Genomic DNA, 21,777 nt, shown 5'->3' with positions numbered 1-21,777 from the left:
AGGAAACTGAGACAAACAGGTTTAAGTGATCTGCCCAGGGTCACATGGCTAGCTCTTTCAGCCAGCAACGCTGAGGATCTTCCCCTCCCAGTTTGATTTTTTTTTTTTAATTAAAGGGGGCATCTCTTCAGTCACTTCTTAAACACACCTAATCACAGAACGGATGATTCTCACTCAAAGTGAGAATTCTGAAAGACCTTAGCTTAAAAAGGCCTAGGTCTCCTACTGCATCCTGGGCCATCCTTGGTCCTTCTGATCTATATCTGGCCCCTAGACCCAGTTGGCTCCAGAGGAGAAAGTGAGTCTAGTGCCTCTGCACAGCCCTCCCTCACTTAAATCCAATTCGATTCCAAGGCAGGACATCATCTTCCTGATGTCATGGTGCTCTTCCAGAAAGAAGGACAAACACAATCACAACGTAGCTAGTAAGTGTCTGAGGCCACATTTGAACTCAGAAAGATGAGTCTTTCTGACTTCAGGACCAGCACTCTATCTGCTGCACCGACTAGCTGTCCTGCATTGTCGATAGGTGTGTCAAATTTAAAATATACGTCAAAATAAAAAGCTTGTAATATATTCACGGCTCATACATTCTCTTTCCCCTTTTGTATAAGGAAACCTTCCTGTTTGTTAAGTTCATAACTTTTTAAGATGCTATGAAAAATGTTTTAACTAAAAAAAATAAAGGCAAAAAAAGAAGCCTATGTACATGGCTGGAATCGCCTTTCTCTGCGCACAAAGCTCCCAGGAGCGTGGGTGAGAGCGCAAGAGAAGCTTTCCAGCGAGGACAGCCAGCAGCCACCAGGGGGCGTCCACAACATTGCGGCTCCTTGCACGCACAGCCTCGACGCCTTCTTAAAGCAATCCAGTTGTGGATGTTTCAGTTGACGTAATGGACGTGAGGAGGTGGGAAGATCTTAGCTACGCAGCCGCCTGGTTCACCCTAGCCCTAGCCATCTTTAGACCGGCCACCAGCTTCTTCCGCCTTCAGCCGACTCTCTCTTGCTCCGCCCCCTATCTCTCCTTGGCCAATCCCTTTCGGGCTTCCTCTCTTGGTCTACCCAATGGGAGAAGCGCAACCTTAGCAATGACAGAGGTAATTAAGGAAGAGGGCGGGGCTTTGGCTTCCTTCGAAACTCCGCGGGCCGCTGCTGTCCACGTGATTGTTAGTTGGGCGCCTAGGTTTCCTCCGAAGTGATCTGAACAGGCTGCGAGGGCGAGCGGGAGGGCTGGACTGCGGACGCGCAGAGGCTTCTGGGAGCGGCCATTGATCCCTGGGACCCAGGGAAATAAAGCGGCAGCGTGCGCGCTTGGGCAAAGGGGCAAGCCCCCGGCGCCCTGCGGGGAGGAAACTCCACTTCCGTGAGGAAGCTGAGGTCACAGAAAGGAAGTGCATCGAATGCCTTGAGGTCAGACCACGACCTTCTTGCACCTTGACCCTGGAGCGAATGCGGGTGAGTTAGTGCATTACTTGTGCTTGCTGCTCTCAGAGGGACTCGGTGACACCCAGCGGGCCTCCTGGGACCTACAAGGAGACCGTTCATGGGGGCGGGGCGGGGATTAACGTGGAGCTTTAATGTCTTTAAATGGGTTTTTGTTTTTAATTCGGGGAAGCTTCCCATCTGCCTGTAATGGTTTACCGCAGTGATCATAGTTAGCATTTATATAGCGCTTTGAGGTTTGCAAAGCACCGTACGAATCGCATTTTGTCCTAGCGCTGCGAGATTGGTGCCGTTATCAGCTCCATTTTACAGATGAAGAAACTGTGGCCGATGGAGGCTTAGTAGCTTGCTCAGGGCCACCCGGCGAGGGTGTCCAAGGCGGGATTTGAACTCTGGTTTTCCAGACTCGCAGCCCAGTACTTTGTCCAGTGCTCCTCCTAGCTGCTTTCTAGCCATGGCTTCTTAAGCTGCGGTTTGTGAATTTCTTATTTTTTTTAATATTTAGATAACCAACGTAATTGGTTCCCTTTCTTATTTTAATGCATCTAAAAAGATTATTTCGGGGAGGGGCCCACAGGCTCCACCAGATTGCCGGAGGGACCTGGGACACAAAGAGGCGAATGAAACCCCTGCTGTGTGCGAGGCGCTGTGCTAGCCTTGGTTTAAAAGGCCAGACTGCCGAGGGGTCCGAGACACACGGAAGGTTGAGAGGCTGGGGCTGTCCCAACCCAGACTGGGGATCAGAACCGAATGCCGGCCTGGACGTGGTGACGGCATTCCTCCCGTGTGTTCAGTGGACGAGGTATCGCAGATACTTTCAGGTGCCAAAATGAATATTTTTAAATCTGAGCGTGTTGGACACAATGTATTCTTAATGACTCCAGGCTGCGAACTTAAATCTTGACTTCGGCACTCTTAAGGGTCTGTCCGTCCCCACACTAAATCAGCCTCCAAGTGCTATGCTTGTTGAGGCGGGTGCCTGCGTGTGCACACGTGCTCGTGCCTCCGCTTTTTAAGGGCTGGCTGGCTCTTGTAGAAAAAGAGTAGTTTTTGAGCAGAATCTTGAAGGAAATAAGGAACTTGATTAAGGCAGAAGGAGTATATTCTATGTATGGGTAGAGTGTGTGCAAAGATGCAGATGGGAGGGACGGTTTGGCTGGACCAGAGTGGGAAAGAAGGATAAGGTATAAAAAAAATAGCTAGAAAGGTAGGTTGAGCCAAATTATGAAGGGTAAATGACAAGCCAGAGTTTGTATTTAATCCTAGAGGTAATAGGGAGGCATGGGAGTTTATTGAGTAGGGGATTGAAATAGCTGTGCCTTTGGAGAAAATTGTTTTGGCCGCTTTGTGAAGGACGGATTGGAGTGGAAAGAGATTTGAGGCTCTTCCACCTGTCATTACGACTGTTGTCTAGAAGGTCCTGGAGTGAGTCGACAGAAGGGGTCAGATATTGTGGAGTTCTGATTGACAAGACTTAGAAATGGATTAGGTGTGTGAGAGGAGGAAGAGTGAGAGTTGAGTGTTCGTCTTGAAGAAAATATTGTTTTTGGGGTTTTTTTATTGATAGACTAGAAAAGAAAAGTGAAGTGTTTTCGTTTTTCTTCACCTCACAAATAGTAATTGATGCTGATATAGTGCTTATGTAGTGGCAGCTAGGTTGTTCAGCGGATGGAGCGCCAAACCTGGAGTCAGGAAGACCCATCTTCTTGAGTTCAAATCTGGCCTCTGACACTTACTAGCTGTGTGACCCTGGGCAAGTCACTTAACTCTTTGCCTCAGTATTCTCATGTGTAAAATGAGCTGGAGAAGAAAATGCTGAACCACTGTCATGAAAAGCTGGACTTGACCGAAATGATGGAGGAACAAAAGAGTGCTTAAATGTTTGGGGAGTTCTTTATATTATCTGATTTGAGCCTGTGTGAACTAGACACTACAGATGTTATCCAGATTTTATATGTGAAATAATAAACCTCTAGTAAGGTAACTTGCCTGTATTGTTAGAGGCATGGTTGAACTAGGTTTTCCTGACTCCACTTCTAGCACCCTATCTACTACACTGAGTTTGCCTCTATTTTGAATGAATTCATCTAAGAGAAAGAAGTGTTTCTATACCTACAAAAGATTATCACTTTTTTTTTTTGGTGAGGCAGTGGGGGTAAGTGATATGCCCAGGGTTACACAACTAGTGTAAATAATTTCAGTTTGTTATTTTTTTTTTGTTGTTGGTGAGGCAGTAGAGGTTAAGTGACTTGCCCAAGAACACACATCTAGTGTAAATGATTTCAGGTGTTTTTTTTTTAAACAGATATGGCAGTGAATCTCTTTAATCATAGGAAAGCAAGGCAGCTTCATAAACAATAATACAAAATATAAGCAAAAAAACTAAACATCTGATTCTCTGAAAAACACATTTCATAATCCAGTAAATGATACATGCTTCTTTCCACCTGAGGTGCCAGTTTTCATTTGGGACACCTTTGAAGGTTTGGATTTTACTTGCTACAGCACATAGGAGGGATCATAGGCCGTGAAATGTCAAAAGTTCTCACGATGTCCTTCCACTCTTGATAACTCAGTGATAGGATGTCTTGGTGCCTGATTTGGGTACTTTGGTGTTTGCTTTCCTCATTACCCTGGGTAACGGACTCTATTATTGGCGGTTTATCTTGGTCAAGCCTTATTCTTGCAAAACCATCCCTTACAATGAAGGAAACATGGAAAATATTTTCCACAGTTCCGGCAAAAGAATCCAGATCAGTCACAAAGTCAAAGAAGGATATAGGAGTCTCAGGCTGTTCTCTAAAATCGGTCTGCAGTAATCCCAAGATCCTTTCTTCCAGGCACTTGAGCTGAGCCTGGAAAAGACCTTCTATTTAACTGAAACTTGCTGATGTGATATAGCTTGTCTAGCAGTGTCCCCTTGTCGGTCAGTGAGCAAAGGTTGCACTTTTAGAGCACTAATAGTCAAAGTATCGATGGTCTAAAACACTGTGATTCTCGTTTACCTTCTTCCCTGTCGTACTGTTATCACAGCGCACCACAGAGGCTACTACTGCTCTCCTTGGATCATTCCAGTGCCCCCACTTTGGGAACCTCTATCTTGGCTGGAGAGAGATAGACTGCACTACATCTTCCTACTCCACCCTCTTCACCAGTCTCTGCCACCAAAGAAAAACACATAGTGAGTATTTAACACCTTTTATTTAATTGAGTTGAGAAGGCAGCTTATAGTAGATAGGACAGGGGAATCTTAAAGTCCTGCTTCTGACACCTTCTGGCTTTGTGATCCTAGGCAAATGTCCAACGCGCATTAGGTGAAGGAGTTTCCTCACTGGGAACAACATATACCAGTGAAATCACTGGCCCAGACCAGCGATTATTGGTATGGATTTTGAAATTTCTAACTGGGTGAAAGGGTTAGAAAGCTGAGAGAAAGTTATGGAAAGAGCCGTGTCAGAAGGGGCAATCAGAAATATCCAAATCTCAGTGGAAAGCTAAAGTTCATTTAGTATGAAGAAGTGGAAGGAATTTAAGATAGGCTATGTGGCAAAGTGCTTTATTGATATTTTTTACTTTGCTGTCACTTCCCAGTAAATCGCTTTGCAATTTATTAAGTGCCTACTTTATGCCAGACACTATGCTTAAGCTTGAGGGATACAAAGAAAGGCAAGAAACAGGGCCTGTTCTCAAAGAGCTCACAGTGATTCCTCAAACAAAACTGTCCCTTGAAACAAAGAAGTACAGTGAAGGAAATGAACACATTGCCTGTGGTCTTCTCTTTCTACACCTATATGCTGCCACCTCTCTGATAAGCAGGATGTCATGTGTCACCACTAGTCCTTGGAAATCTCAGTTGGTCACTGCACTGATCAGAGCAATGAAGTCTTTCACTGTTTTTGCTTTTTGTGGTCATCCTGCAAAATTTTCTGGTTCTGCTGTGTGTTGGTTCATATAAGGCTTCCTAAGTTTCTCAGAAATCTTCATGTTTGCTATTTCCTATGGTTTAGTAATATTCTATATATGCTATAATTTTTCCAATATTCCCCAATTGGTGGGTCACCCTCTTTCTTTCCAGTTCTTTGTTTCTGTAAACAGCATGACTATAAGGACATTTTGACATTCTTGGGGTGTGTGTCATGTAGTGGTATCATTGATATCTGTGGTAGTATGTTTTCTAAAATGTTCCATCAGAAATGATTAAAATCAATGTTTTAAACTCCTATGGAAAATTAGCTTTTGGAACACATATCTCCTGATAATATCTATTTATAAAGATGGCTTCGACTATCAACTCCGTAATCTGTCCTGCAGAGAACTCCAGTGATTCCAGGTGTTCAGCTGTGCACAGAGGTGCCTTTTACCTTTCTCCTAAGTTCTAGTACTGCCTCTCCAGTTGCCTAATGGATGATTTTGCCTTTGGTGTCCCATGAATGTGTCAGAATCCTAACTCCCCCAAACAAGCTCTCCTGCTAACTCCTCTGTTTCTGTGAATGGCAACATATTTTCCCAGTAATTCCAGCTCAAAACTTGGAATCATGTTTATACTTTTCCTCTTTCAGTTCCCTCATAGCTAATTAGTAACCAAGTCTTCTCTCTATTCAAAACCTCTCTCACATACCTCATTCATTTTCAGTGCAACCACCTTATTTTAAGATTGTTGTTGTTTAATCATTTTTCACTCACGTCCCACTCTTCAAACCCTTTTGGGGTTTTCTTGGCAGAGATCCTGGAGTGGTTTGTCATTTCCTTCTCCAGCTCATTTGACAGATGAGGAAATTGAAGCAAACAGGGTGAAGTGACTTGCCCAGGGTCACACAGTAAGTGGCTGAGGCCGAATGTGAGCTCAGGTCTTCCTGAGCTCTGCCCCCTAGCTGCCCTAATTCATGATGGGTTACTGCAGTAGTCTTCTTAGTGATCTATCTGGCTCCAATTTCTTCCCCATTTTAGTAATTCTACCTACAAACTGCTGCCACATACAACTTCCAAAAAAAATACCCCCTTCTGTGATATTTGTAGGGTAAAATCTTAGTAAATGAATCTGTGGATCAAAAGGGAGATCAGTCTTGTGACTTTTTGTGTGCTGCCAAGTTGTCTCCAAAATGTTCGGACCATCCTTTACCTTGAACTTCCCTTTTATCAAGGGACGGGAGATAAGCTTTGGTTGTTACCACTCTTCTAATGCTACTTGGAGTTTTTTTCCTTCTTTTTCTTGTTTCTTTGAAACTTTTCTAATAGATAGTGATTTGATCAGTACAGTGTTCTGAAGATTCTCACGTTGATAATAGCTGGTTTGTATTATGTTAACTACTTATGTTTTTGGCTGATGTTGGGAAACTTCCTCGAAATAGATGTCTTCCTGCAAGCTTTTTTCAAGGTTACTTTTCAAATGTGCCTTTCTTGCCTTGAAACAGGATAGTGAGTTTTGCTGGGTAGGTACTTGTGTATTTATAACTTATGCTTCTCACTTTTGTACATTGTTTTTTTCTCATTTCTCTCATTTTCCCTTTTCCTCATTCTTCTTTATTTATGTTGTTATCTTGGAGGCTAATAATGTATGCAGGAGTACTGAATCTTGTATTCTTCGTTTTCAGGATCCTCTGTACTCTTTGTGTATTCTTAATTTCTTTGGACCTCAGGTTCCTCTACTGTGGCTTATTTTCTTGTACGGAATGTTTTGTTGGTTTCTTCCTAATTTTTTGGGATGTCAGCAATCTTTGATTGTTGTGTTTGAGCTATCTTCCAGGTCCATCACTTCTGTATATTGTTAATAATCTTGCTAATTCAGTAATTTTTCTGTGCCTGTGTTTCTTGTAATTGATCTTCATTAACTGTCATTCTATTTTATGAATCAGTTAATTCTGTTGAAGCTTTTTATTACAGTCTCATTTCTTCCCAATTTTTTCAGCATTTTAAAATTTTGGTTGGTTTTCTCCCAGATTGTTTTCTCTTTAGTCTCTTATTTGACCATGTGACTTTCTTAGTGCTATTTCTTAATTTGCTTGAATATACTCTTTAGTTGATGGAACACATTTTGGGATATGTTATATGGCTTCTCTTTTATCTCCATTATTTCTGGTACTTTAGCTGGTTTAATTGCTCTTTTTAATCCCGTTTGTTTTTGTGTGTGTATTTGTTATTTTTCAAGGACTTGTGAGGAGCTTAGCTGACTTGGAACCTCCCCCTTCCAGAGGTTTTTTGATGGATAACTGGTCTGACTGGTCTTGAATATGTCTAGCCTTGGGAAGTTAACTGCTCTGTTTCTTTGTAAGTCCTAAAAAAGCTGACAATGCTGCTAGTAAATCTCCAAAGCCAAGTTTGAACTCAGGTTTTCCTGATTTCAGGTCCAGTGTTCTATCTGCTTCCTGGCTGCCAGGAACTAGGTCAGGGGTGGGGAACCTGTGGCCTGAAGGCCACATGGGGCCTTCTAGGTCCTTGGGTGTGGCCTTTTGACTGAATTCAAGTTTTACCGTACAAATCCTTTTATTAAGGGGATTTGTTCTGTGACGCTTAGATTCAGTCAAAGAGCTGCATTAGGTCCTCTAATACAACCTTCCCATTTTCTGAATAAGAAAACTGAATCTTAGAGAAGTTGCAAATTGCCCAAGTTCACACAAATAGTTAACAAATACAGCACTGACCAGAATTCACACTTCTCCGTATCCTAGTTTTGCTGTCTTGAGCAGCATAGAAAAAAGCCCATTCACCTTTCCATATGTTAGCATTTCAGATGATTAAAAATGGCTCTTATATACCAAACTCCCTCTCTTCTCCTATATTCTTTCTTCTAGGTGAAACAGCCCTAGTTATATACCTGTTCTATACCTATTATAAGTCTGCTTGGTTCCCTCTCTCTGTTCTCTAGTATGCTTATAAAGTCATAGACGGGGGCAGCTAGGTGGCGCAGTGGATAGAGCACTGGCCCTGAAGTCAGGAGGACCTGAGTTTAAATCCGGCCTCAGACCAAGACACTAGACACTTAACTATCTGTGTGACCCTGGGCAAGTCACTTAACCCCAATTGCCTAAAATTAAAAAAAAAAGTGATAGATGTTAGTCCCAGAAGAAACTTAGCAGTCATTTGTTCCAAACTGTCTCTTCCCCCCTTTTTTTAAACAGATGAGGAAACTGAGGACCAAGGATATTTAAGTGACTTAGTTAAGGTGACTGACACCAAATTGAGCATTTTCTCTGTGTAACCATCAAAACTGAATCCGGTACCGTTGTTGTACTGTTTGCTTATCAGCAGATACTACAATGAGCCTATTATGTCCTGGGATAGAGATACCACACTACCATTATTCCAGTCTGGGTTTGCATTAGCTTTGTTAGTGTCACATTCTGGGTTCATCCTGAATTGCCAACTTAAACTTTGAGTTACCTTTTCAAATAAACTGCCTTCAATCCAGGTCTCTTTATTTATTGTACTAATAGAATTGACCCTTTTGATGTAGGACTTTACATTTATTACTGTTGAACTTTGTCTTGTTGGTTTGAACCCCCATGACTAGTCTTATTTAAATTCTTTTAAGTCCTGCTTTTGTCATCTTCTATATTAACTATCTCTTGCTTTGTTTCATTTGAAAAAATTATGAGCATGTATTTATAAAAAGTGTTGATGAAAATCACATATAATTTCAGAATTGAACAGGAGTTAGATCAGAGATTTTAGAGCTGGAAGGAACCTCATCTAGTTCAGTCCTCTCGTTTTACAAATTATTAAACTAACGTTGAGAACATCATCTTAAGTGACTGGCCCAAAGCCAAAGAACTGCTGAGTGGTAGGATGGGGTTAGGTTTGGGAACTGAAGATCTAGAGAGAATGAAGGATGTCAGCATAGTTCATTACAAGCCAGTTTGGTAGATCTTGGTAGCATACTTCACATTGAAGATGCAGCTGTTCTGGGCACACAGGAAACTCTTTTTTTTAAAAAAAAGTAAGCTCTCTTTGAAGTTCAGCTGAAAAGAGACATTTGTTGTATGCTGCTCTTTTTGCCATTAGATTTGTGACAAAAAGAACCAGAATGAGCAAGGCAGAACTGCTGGAGACATCTGATACCTCCCCACCCCCACCCCCTTCTTCCTAGAACTTATATTTGAGAAATGGTCCAGGCCTGCCTGCCTTCCTTGCTTCCTTTCTTCCCATCAGACTCCTGACTCTTCAATATTCTGTTGTCCTTACCTTCTCCTCCCTCCCACTCCCCAGCTTTTCAGCTCCTTTTTATGTGTTCTTTCCCCATTAAAATGCCCTCTTTTTGTTTGTATGTTTTCCTGGTTCTTACCACTGTGCCTGCACTTAGTAAGTGCTTGTTGGAGGGAGAGGCTGGCAGAAATGCAGCCTCCTTGGCACTGCTTAGGATGAGGCCCACTAGAACCTAGTCAGCAGGTTGTCATCAGTCTTTACCTGAAGTTCTCCAGTAAAAGGGAACATTCTGCCTCGCAAGCAGTTTATTCTATTGTTTGGATAGCTCTAATTGTTAGAAAGGCAGCTAAACGGTACAGTGGATAAAACAGCTCGCCTAGTGTCAGGAAGGCTCATCTTCCCCAATTCAGATTCGACTTCCAACACTTACTTGTTGTGTGACCATAAGCAAGTCACTTAACCCTATTTGCCTCAGTTTCCTCACCTGTAAAATGAGCTGGAGAATGGCAAACCACTGCAATATCTCTGTCAAGAAAACCCCAAATGGGTCATGAAGAATCTGACACAACTAAAAAAAAGACTGAATTATTAGAAAGTTTTACCTGACATCGAACATTAAATTAGTCTGTGTCTCTGCACATTGCTTCTGGCTCTGGCGTCCGGGGCCATGCGAGTTTAATAAATATCTCTTCTTCCTGAACATAGCTATCATTTCCTGTCTCTTCCCCATCCTCTGTCCCCCTGTTCTTCAGACCAAACATCCAGTTCCTTTAACTGACCCTCACACGACAGGGACTCCTGGTTGCCCTCTTCTCAGTGCTTTCCATCTTATCGGTGGTGGTTCTTAAATTGTGGTGCCCAGAACTAAATGAAGTGACCCAGCTGTTGTCCGACAAGGGAATAGTTCAGAGGGAAGATCACCTGATTTCTGGGAGCTTTGGTCTTTCTTAATGCAGCCCCAGATATGGCCGCTATTTTGGTGGCCATAGTCTATGGCCGACTCATGCCTGCAGGCCACTCAGACCCCTGGATCTTTTTCAGACAAACTGCCGTTATTAGGGTCTCCCTCTTCCTATACTTCTGTTAACACAGTGTTCTAACCTATCAACATTCTCTCTGAATCCTGATGTTGTCATCCTATGTGGTAGCTATTCTTCCCAGCTTTGTGTTTTCTGCAAATTTAATGGATATGCTATCTTTGACTTAACTAATATGCATCTCCATATCTTTTCCACAAGAATAGTATGAGATATTTTTTCAAATGTTGGGCTAAAACCTCTGTAAACTATATCCAGACCTTTCTCCTGATCTGCTGGTTTAGTAACTTTGTTAAAAAAGGAAGTAAGATTTGTCTGGCATGACCTGTTCTTGGGGAAAATGTGCTGCTCTTTAATTAGCACTTCCTTTTCTAGTACCTACCATCTTTTTAATGATTCATTTTAGAATTTTTGCCAGGAACTGAAGTTGGGCTAACTGGCCTATAGTTGGCAGACTGTTCTCTTTGACTTTTTGGAAAATCAGGACAAAATTTGCTGTTCTTCAGTCTTACCTCTTGTATTCTCCATTAGCTTTCACATATTGCTGACAGTGGCTCAGCAATGACATCTGTCAGTCCTTTCAGTTCTCAAGAAGGATGGACTTCTAGATCTAGTGATTTCAACTTACACCGGACAGCCAGGTTGTTTGCCTAATTATCTTGGGTATTGATTTCCTATTAGCCATTCTTCTCTCATTCTCTTTGCGGAGAAAACATGCAAAATAAGAATTAAGTAGCTTTGCCTTCTGTCTTTTGTCACTAATCACTGTCCTATCTGGCCTAGGCCGCAGTCTCCTCCCTTCTTTGATCTCCCACTTTCCCTCAATTATGGAAAAAACAACCAAGTCTGACTTCTGTGAGAGAAAGTTGTAGGAGAAAAAGAATAAGATTAAGGAGGATTAAGGATCTGAAGAGGTGGTAGTTGGCTAGGTAAGTAAAACAAGTTAGGAAAGCAAATTAGTAATTAAAACCACCTGGTAGAATAAGAAGTTAGTGGAAGTGGATGTGGGTGCTGAGTGTGGCCATAAATGTTGACTAGAAGCCCAACCCCTCCCTTCCAACTGACCTCAGCTCTTATATTCTTTGGCTTGCTACAAATCTGTCTAGCTACTGTTACCTAGCTCACATTTCTTCCTTGTAGGAGCATAGAATCATAAATTTAGAGCTGGAAATGACTTCTGAAGTCATCTAGTTCAACTTTCTCATTTTGCAGAGGAGGAAACTTGGACTCAGAGAAATTATGTAATTTTCCAGTGGACACAAGGGCTGTCCAGTAACAGAATCGAGATTTGAACCCTGGTTCTTTGACCCAAAATCCAGCGCTCTCTCCATTGCACCATGCTGTCCCATGAGAAAACCACAAGAGACCATAGCAGTTGTTCAATTTGGGTCTTTGCTCAGTGTTCCTCCTAAAATCCCCTTCCTCCGCCCGCCTGCCTATATGAATCCTGTCCATCCTCCAAGGTTCAGATCACACTTCTTCTTCTAAAGGTGTTCTAGCTCATAATCTGTCTTCTGAACTCTTGTAATATTTGTTATCTATTTCTTCATTTGGTCCTCATGTACTGCTTTGTGACTTTTAAACTGTTATTTCCTTGTTTTTTAACTTTTGTTGTATAATATCTTGATTTCTCAGCTCTTCTTCTTGACTGGCATTCTCTGCAAAGTGCTTAGCATACATACATATCCTTAAATTTTACTTGCCACGTGGAGCACTGACAGCTTGTTTCTTGTTGGACAGCTCCAACATAGAGAAGCAAAATGATCAGGTAACTTGCAGCATCTGCCTTTGTGGAACTCACAGTCTGGAAGAGAAGAGGTTGGCCTTTGGCTTGTATGTGAGTAACACCGGGGGTTTAAGAGCTTCTTTGACCTAAGATTCCAACTCATCTCATTTTTTAACCTCTTAGCCCCAGTTGGCCAGTCTGACCTTTAGAAGAAAAGTCTTTTTTTTAAAACTCTGTAACAAACACCAAACAAAATAACCATTTTCATATACAAAGTAGAACAGAAAAAGGGAATTGTGCATGAACTTGTTTTTCCTTTTATGTATATAATAAATACAAAGTATAACTTCCTTTTAAAATTTTTGCTGAGGGGGGCAGCTAGGTGGCACAGTAGATAGAGTACCGGCCCTGGATTCAGGAGGACCTGAGTTCAAATGCGGCCTCAAACACATAACACTTACTAGCTGTGTGACCCTGTGCAAGTCACTTAACCCCATTGCCTAGCTCCCCCCCAAAAAAACCAAACAACAAAACAAAATTTTTTGTTTAGAACATAAATAAAATAAGCATTTCCATATGTATAATAGAACAGGAAAAGAGGATTTTACATGAAGAGTGAAACTCTTACATACAGCTTACTTTTATTTTTAAAATATTTAATAATTCATCATTTAACTTTATCTAAGATTATTTCTGCATTTAAAAAATGCCCCAATGAATGTCTTTCCTTTCTTTTTAATTTGGCTCCCCTTCCCTTACTCTATCACTTGCCATTCTGCCATTAGGAAAAAAAAAAGAAAGAAAAACAAAAACAGAACCTGTCTAACAAATGTATATGGTCCAGCAAAGCAAATTTCCACACTGGCCATGTTCAAGAGTAAATGTCTCATTGAGATGGGTAGAATGCTTCATTCCTGGTCCTTTGGAAATACAGTTGGTCAATTACATTGAGTAGAGCTTTTTAATCTATTGAAGTTGTTTTTCTTTGTTGTTATTGTATACATTGTTCTCCTGATTATGCTCACTTCATTCTGCGTCAGTTCATACAAGTCTTTACAGGTTTTTCTGAAACCATTTGTTTCATCATTTCTTATGGTGAAATGTGGAAGGGAAGTTTCAATTTTAATATGAGTAGGAACTTCTGACGGATTGCTTTACTAATCATATATACAGCCCTTCTGATCAGAAAACCTTGCATGTCTTCTACCACAAATGCACCAAGCTTAAGACAGGGGGACCCACTGAGTAAAATGTATGCCACAAAACCTAGCAAACTTCTTGAAAGAAGGAACACTAGGCCATATGTACATTTTACCACCTGACATTCCTCAAACTCCTCAGGTTTTCCTAAAGAAATTGCTATTTGATTAACCATGAAGGTAAGTAAAAGAAGAAGCTAAACTGCTCGTCATCTTTACCTCTAAATTGTACAGCAAGTATTGCTCAGAATGCCTGTCACTGGTCTCCTCTGTAATTATGGATTACCAAGAATTGCTACTAGTATGTGGCTTTCACAAGGTGGTTTAACTGTCCCTAGTTTCATTCAATCAACAGATATTTATTAAGTACCTGTTACGGATAGTACATTGTGCTGGATCCAGTGGAATATGCAGAAGTATAAGACGTGGTCCCTGCCCTCAGGGAGGGTACAGTTTATTTGAAGAGAACAGACTTTTAACAAGTGAAAACAGAATAATACAAAAGGCAGTGCATGATGAAATGATAAAAGCAGTACGTTGTCTAGGAATTTCGGGGGAGAGAGATTGCTGTAGGCCCGAGTTAATATAGGTCTGAAGAGCCACGTGGCATAAAAGGGAAATTAAAGACCTAGGTTTCAGTCTTCTCCATCTTTGACAGTTATAGCTTCAAGTGATTATCTCTTAGCCTCTGTAAAATGGGAATGATAGTGGTAGTATCTACCTCATAAACTGCTGTGAAACTTAAATAAGCACATTTTGAAGTGCTAAATAAATTCTCATTATGATGATGATTAACGAAAGATTCAAAGGATAATTTAAAGGTAGAACTGACATGTTAGACATCTTGAAATGGCCATCTGGGAACTCCGATGTCCAAAACTGAACTCATTATCTTCTTCCTCCTAAGCCCTCTCCTCTCCCCAGTTTACCTAACTGCCCAGGGTACTGCCATCCTTCCAGGCATCCAGGCTTGCCAACTAGGTTTTATTCTCAACTCCTGACTCTCTCTCTCACCCTCATCCACATTCATATAGTTGCCAAGACCTGTTATCTTCCATAACATCTCTGGCGTTTGCCCATTTCTCCTCTGACATTGCCACCACCCTGATACAGGCCATCATCACATCACATTCGGACTACTGCGTTAGCCTTTTGGTTGGTTTTCCTGACTTGAGTTGTTCCCCATTCCAGTTCATCCACAAGGCAGCTAGCAGGCACAATGGATAGAATGCTGAAACTAGATTCAAGAAGACCTGAGTTCAGATCCAACTTCAGACACTCATTAGCTGTGTGGCTCACCTCTTGTCTGCCTCCATTTCTTCATCTGTAAAATGGGGTAAATAATAGCATTTATCTCCCAGGATTGTTGTGAGGATCAAATGGCATAATATATGTAAATATAAGTGCTGACTTACTATTCTGCACTCAGCTGCCATCTTGATTTTCTTAAAGCACAAGTCTGACCAAGTCACTTCCCATTCAGTAAACTCCAGTGGCTTTTCTGGGATAAAATATAAAATCCTTCATTTGACTTTTAAGGCCCTTCGTGATCTTCTCCCTTACTCTTTGACCAGCCTTTTTACATTTTCCTCTACACGCTCTATAATCCAGTAACACAGGCCCTTTTTACCCTTCCTCATACAAGACACTCCATCTTCCAACTTCAGACATTTTTGACTGTCTCCCTTGCCTGTAATTTTCTACTTCTTTCTGTTAAAATAGTGTCTTGTTCTGGACCCCTGACTACCCCCCTTCCTAGTTAGCATAGTAAGTAGATTTATAAGTGGCTACTATCATGTAACAATAGTAAGAAGTAAGATTGGAAGGGGGAACCTAGAAGTCACTTATAGGCTGTCCTATAAATTAAGGGAGGATAAGTTATTTGCAAACTGTCTCGTAAGTTAGAGGAGCACAGAGGTCACTGGAAACTGTCTCACAAGTTAACTAAGCTCACATCCTGAGACTACGTGCTGAATTAAAGGAAGCCAGTTAGGCCTCAGTAGGAAGGGCCCCTCGGTGCCTATGGTCTGTAAGCCTCAGATATGCTCCAGATCTATGCAGTAAGACCAGTAGAACACCAGCAAAACATTAGACTAATGAACTAATCCTAAGATGTTGGCCAGTTTTTAGTGATGTGGGTATGTTAACAAACTAACTGTAAGGTGTCACAGGTAAGATTCTGTCCCCCACCACCAAAACTATAAAAATGAGACCCCAGACTCTTTCCACCACTACCTATCCCCCCATTCCCACTCTGTTTGCCTCTGCATTCTCTGTCCCTTATTAAAGTGTGACTGAAACATTATTTTAACTGTTTGTTGCCATCACGGTCTTTCCCAGAGAATATCCAAAAAAAATGGGTGTGCCTGCCCCTCCGCCCTCAACCCAGAAGAACCCCATAGTAGTCCCATTTCCTTAATCATAACCTGGGATCTCAAGGACTGACTATAAGCTATTCATAGCCACCTCTACTCCTGAACAAGCTGGGTGCAATAAATTGTTGGGTAGAAAGCAAGGATGGACGGCTGAACTTCTTGTCCCCTTCCAGGCGATTCCCCACCCCACCCCCTTCATCTGTTTTGCAGTAAATCAATAATCCTGCAAATTAAGTGGCAGTTCACTCCTCATCGCTACCACTTTGGTTCCCTGATTTCCTTCAGGTTGCAGCTTCAGAAGCCTTTTCTGATGCCCCTGAATGCTAGTGCCTTCTTTTTGTTGATTATCGCCAGTCTGTCCAGTAGTTATCTTATTTGTACATAATTGTTTTCGTGTGTTTTCCACCATTAGACTGTGAACTCCTTGAGAGCAGGAGCTGTTTGTTGCCTTTATTTTTATCTCCTGCCCTCGGTACAGTGCTTGGCATGTAGAAAGCTCTTAACAAATGCTTGTTGACTTTTTGTCTGTAGATGTCAGTTATACTTCTTAACACGAGGACTGGAATTTAATAGTACTTTGAAGGACAAAGCTGGTTCAGTTGACACAGTGCATTTTTTAATGCATAAGGCAAAGAAAATAGAGATAATAGGATGAACTTTTTATTTCAAAATAATTTTTATTTTTGCATCAATTGATGTTTCTGGTCCTTCTGGTGTTGATGGTCTGTTCAAAATAAGTTTGTTATCATAACTTTCTTAATGCAGTGCCATACTCATTTAATGATCTGAACTAAGTAACTCCTCCAGTAGACTTTTCTGCAAGACAGACGGAGCATGCCTAAGATAACCTCAAAAGGAAGTACTCAGCATAATTTTGAAGATGTGACTTGACCACAGAGGGTGGTAGAGCATTAAAGAAAAGTATTCTGTTGGTCTGCTAGGTGGCACCAGGCCTGGAGTCTCACTAAGTTCAAATCTGGCCTCAGACACTTACTAGCTGTGTAATCCGGGTAATTCACTTAACCCTGTTTGTCTCAGTTTCATCATCTATAAAATGAGCTGGAAAAGGAAATGACAAACCACTCCAGTATCTTTGTCAAGAAAACATCAGATAGGGTCACAAAGAGTCAGACACAACAGAAAATGACTGAAATCAAAGCATATATTCTATTAATAAAACTTTGAGAATATGAAATGGGAGTGCTAAATGCCAGAACTATAATTGGAGAAAGGTATGTTCTTTTTCTACCTCTCCAACACCCCTCCCCCTTTTCCTCCTTCAGTAAAATAAGATTCATAAAGTAGCAGTCCCTAGTTATATCGTTAGTATGGTTTAGGAAATTCATTTTGGCATCTGAGTGGAGGATGGATTAGAGTGGGAAGAAATTTGAGGCAGGAAGCCAACTTAGGAGACTGTTGTAGCAGTCTATGGGGCAGCTAGGTAGCACAATGGATAGAATACCAGGCCTGGAATTAGGAAGACCTGAGTTCGAATATGACCTCAGAAGAGTAGGAGGTGACTGAAAACGACTCAACAACGGTGACAACAATAGTCTATGCAAGAGCCGATGAGAACCTGAACTAGAGTTGTGGCTGTGTGAATAGTGAGAAAGGCATTATGTATAAGAAATATGCAGGCAGAAGTGACAGGATCTGACAATGGATCATATGTGTGGGGTGAGAGTGAGGAGTCAGACACTGAGGTTCTGATTGTGGCTGACTAGGAAGATGATGTTGCCCTTGATAATAATAGGAAAGTTTGGAAGAGAAGATTTTGGGGGAAAAGTGGTGTATTCTGTTTTGTACATGTTGGGTTTGAGATGCCTTGATCCAGTTCAAGATATGCAAGAGGCAGCTAATGTTTTGGGAGTGGCACTCAGGAGAAGAGCCTGAGTTTGATATATGCATTTGGGAATCATCTACATAGAGAAGATAACTGAACCTATGGAAGTTCATGATGAGATCGCCAAATGAAATAGTAATAACAGTAGTAATCACCAGCATTTGTATAGTACTCTTAAATGTTGCAAAACAGGGCACACACAGGAATTATATAAACACCTACTGCAGAATACTCTTGTCAGAAATAAATACACTTAATTAGAGAATTGATTGGGGGTTGGGTCATGCTAATATAATAAAAATGACAGTGCTATCTAAATTACCTTATAGATTCAGTGCCATATCAATCACATAACCAAAGGGTTACTTTACAAAATAACAACAAAATTCATCTGTAGGATCAAAAGGTCAAGAATCTTAAGGAAAATAGGAAGGTAAGGGGGAATGAGTGGGAATAAATGTGGCTTAGCATTACCAAATTTCAAACTATACTGCAAATCAGTAAATATCAAACCTATTGGTACTGGTTTTTAAAACACTGAGAAGTCTGTGAAACAGATTATTAGGTACATAAGACCTAGAATCAATTGAACATGGTTGCATTGTGTTCAGTAAACTGACTTCAGCTAATGGGGTAAGGACTCACTAGTGCTGAAACTTCTAGGAAAAATGAAAGCCCCTTGGGATAAATTAGACTTAGACCAACATCTTATACCATCATAATAAATTCCACATGGATACATGACATAGACCAGAGAATCTTGACCCGGGATCCATAGACCTCAGGAGATCTGTGAACTTGGATGGAAAGAAAAAAATATCATCTTTATTTTATTTTTGATGAGGCAGTTGGGGTTAAGTGACCTGCCCAGAGTCACACAGCTAGAACATATTATGTGTCTGAGGCTGGATTTGAACTCGGGTCCTCCTGACTCCAGGGCCGGTGCTCTAACCACTGCACCGCCTATCTGCCCCTATATCTTTATTTTAATGTAATTCTTTTCCTTTGTAATCCCCTGTATGTTACTTTATGCGTTTAAGTATTCTGGCTTCTGACCTAATCATTCAGCTGAAACTATTCTCTCCAGAGTTACCAGTAATCTCTCTTTTTTTAAATAATCAGTTCATTTTTAGTTTTCAACATTCACTTCCATAAGATGTTGAATTTTAAATTTTCTCCCCTTCCTTCTCCCCCCTTCCCACGATGGCACACAGTCTGATATAGGCTCTACTTATACATTCATATTAAGCATATTTTCCCATTAGTCATGATGTAAAGAAGAATTAGAAGTGATGAGAGGAACCATGAGAATGAAGCGGCAAAACCAAACAGCAAAAGAAAAGGTGAGCAAATAGTATGTTTGGATCTTCCTTCGGGCTCCATAGTTCTTTATCTGGATGTGGATAGCACTTGTTATCGTGAGTCTTTTGGAGCGGGACACGTCTATCAAAGTCAGTCATCGCACAGTGTGGCTGTTACCGTGTGCAATGTTCTCCCGGTTCTGCTCACTTCACTCAGCATCAGTTCATATGAGTCTTTCCAGGTTTTTCTGAAGTCCGCCTGCTCATCATTTCTTATAGCACAACAGTATTTGATTACATTCCAGTAGTCTCTTCATCATCAAATCTAGTGGCCTTTTCTCCATCTTCATCTTTCTTTACTTCTCCGTAGCCTTTTATTCTGTCTGGTGCTCTCTTCTTTATACTCTATGCTCAGAGGTTTCTTGGTGCTGTTTTGTTGTTGCTGTTTTCTACCTGCCTTTTGGACCACCCCTCAATCTTTTACTATTTCTTCATCCAGGCCATTCCTACTAACTGCGGGTATCCCTCCAAGGCTCCCTCTTCTCTTTTCTCTCCATAGTGTTTCACTGAGGGATTTCATCTGCTTTCAGAGGGTCATTTATTATCTCTACGTCTAGCCCTATCCTCTACTGACCAGATCTTCAGTTTCATATCTCTAGCTGCTTATCTTGAACTGGATGTCCCTTAGACATCTTAAACGCAACATGTCCAAAACTGAACTTATTACCTATTTCTCTCAAACACTCCCTCCTTCCTAATGTCTCATTACCACCATTCTCCCTGGGTCACCTAGGTTCCCAACCAAGTTGTCATCTTCAGATCCTTGCTTTCTTCCACCCAATCCGTCCTGTTGACAAGGCATGTCAGTTTTACCTTTGTAACATCACTCCTCTGTGGGGGAATACATTCTCTTCTCCCCTTTGACATTTGATTACTTGAATCTGTAGTTTGTCCATAGTTGCTTGTATGTTGTCTCCCTCATTAGACTGTGTTCTTTGAGAGCAGGATCGCTTTTGTGATTTTCTTTGCATCCCCAGATCCTAGCACAGTGCCTGGCACATAGGTACTTAATAAATTCTTTTTGACTGACTGGCAATGTCTTTGAGAACAAATTATTATGAGTAGGCTTTACTCTCTGTAAAAGCTTATGACACACAAAAAAGTTAAGCACCTTACCTAAATAAAATGTGTGTGTGTGTGTGTATATGTAAATAAATTAAAGTAGGAGATAACCTTTTCCAACTATGAATAGAGAAACAGTTCTTAGCCAAATATTTGATAGACATGATTATAAAGAGGTAAAATGAACAATTTTGATAACATATGAAAAGTTTTTGCACAAACAAAATCAGTATAACTAGAATTAGAAAGGAGAGTTAACTGGGGAAAAACGTTTACAGCAAATTTCTCTGATCTCAAGATGTGATATACAAGATATATAGTTGATAAAAAAAAAAAAAGAACAAGAGCCATTTCCACAATAGGTAAGTGGTCAGAGGCAGTTCTCCAAAGAAAAAAGGCAAGCTATCAATAAACACGTTAAAATAATATTTGAAATTAGATAAAAGCAAATTGTCACCTGAAATTCTACCTCAGACCTATCAGATTGGCAAAGATGACAAAAATCAAACATGGTTATTATTGAAAGGGCATACTAATATACTTGTTGGTAGAACTCTTTTTTTAGAAAAAAGTAATTTTAATATTTTTGTTACATTTTAAGTTTTAAAGTGTCTCCCTTCCTTCCCATCCCATACTAGAGAAGGCTACCATTTGACACAGATTTATAAATATACATAAAATTATTCTGTGCATACTTCTATTTATCAGTTACTTCTCTGGAGGGAGATCATGGCTTCACTGGTCCTTTGTAGTTGATTTGAGTATTTATGATCAAAATAACTTGGTTGTTCATAGTTATTCTTTGAACAATATTGCTGTTAGTGTATACATTGTTCTCTTGCTTTTCTTCATTTCACTTTTCATTATTTCCTGCAAGTCTTTCTTGTTTTTCTAAAATCAGCCAGCTCATCATTTCTTATAGCACAATAGTACTCCATCACAATCATGTACCACAACTTGTTTAGCCATTCCCGAATTGATGGGCATCCCCTCAATTTCCAGTCCTTTGCCACTACAAAGACAGTTGCTATAAATATTCTGCAACATATAGGTTCTTTTCCTTTTTCCCTGATCACCTTGAGAAACCTGGTAGAACTCTTAAAAGCAGTTTAGAAGTAAACCCCTCAAAGTCACTAGACCCTGCTAGCCTTTGATTAGACGTATACTCCAAAGAGATGACCTCTTCTACAGTTATCTTAGTTAAAATTACGTATACAGAAATGGAATGAATGCACAAAGATAATTGAAAGAGGCTTAGAAAGAAGGAATAATAACAAAGTTGTTATGGCTACTTGTTGAAAGTCAAGATTCGTTTTTAATATTTGAAAGCTAAATTAATAATTAACTTTTAAAAAAAGAATAATAGCAATACTGAATGTTACCCAAGGTCGCACTGTGACATGAGGGTACTAAGGCGGCAGAGCCCAGTTTTTCTAATTGTTAATGCATTATTTTTTTCTGTTAAATACTATTGCCTTTCTCATATGACTGAATCAGTACTTATACTTCCTTGCTTTACCTTGGGCTCTTCAGGAGGTTTAGCTTTTGTTTTTCTTTCATCATAAGTACTTCCATTCGGGCTTTGAAAAAAAT

At 40.6% G+C, this 21,777-nt stretch overlaps 1 protein-coding gene across 4 annotated transcripts in view; it reads left to right on the top strand.

Annotated features, from left to right (window-relative positions):
• The first annotated feature begins 1,137 nt into the window (after positions 1 to 1,137).
• WDR89 (WD repeat domain 89) overlaps positions 1,138 to 21,777 on the top strand; it is a 30,156-nt gene continuing 9,516 nt past the window's right edge. For 2 of the 4 annotated variants that reach the window (XM_020986513.2, XM_020986512.2), the window contains exons 1-2: positions 1,138 to 1,454; positions 4,476 to 4,623. The gene's annotated coding sequence lies outside the window, so the exon portion shown is untranslated. Of the gene's footprint in view, positions 1,455 to 1,982; positions 2,245 to 4,475; positions 4,624 to 21,777 lie in introns of those variants that run through there. The other 2 variants (XM_078151523.1, XM_020986516.2) reach the window with 2 other exon arrangements.

Source organism: Phascolarctos cinereus, unplaced genomic scaffold, assembly GCF_003287225.1.
Source record: "Phascolarctos cinereus isolate Bilbo 61053 unplaced genomic scaffold, phaCin_HiC Scaffold_3;HRSCAF=262, whole genome shotgun sequence".
Lineage (NCBI taxonomy): Eukaryota > Metazoa > Chordata > Mammalia > Diprotodontia > Phascolarctidae > Phascolarctos > Phascolarctos cinereus.
Note: the sequence above shows the minus strand (reverse complement) of the source record. Positions and strands in the feature narration are given on the sequence as shown.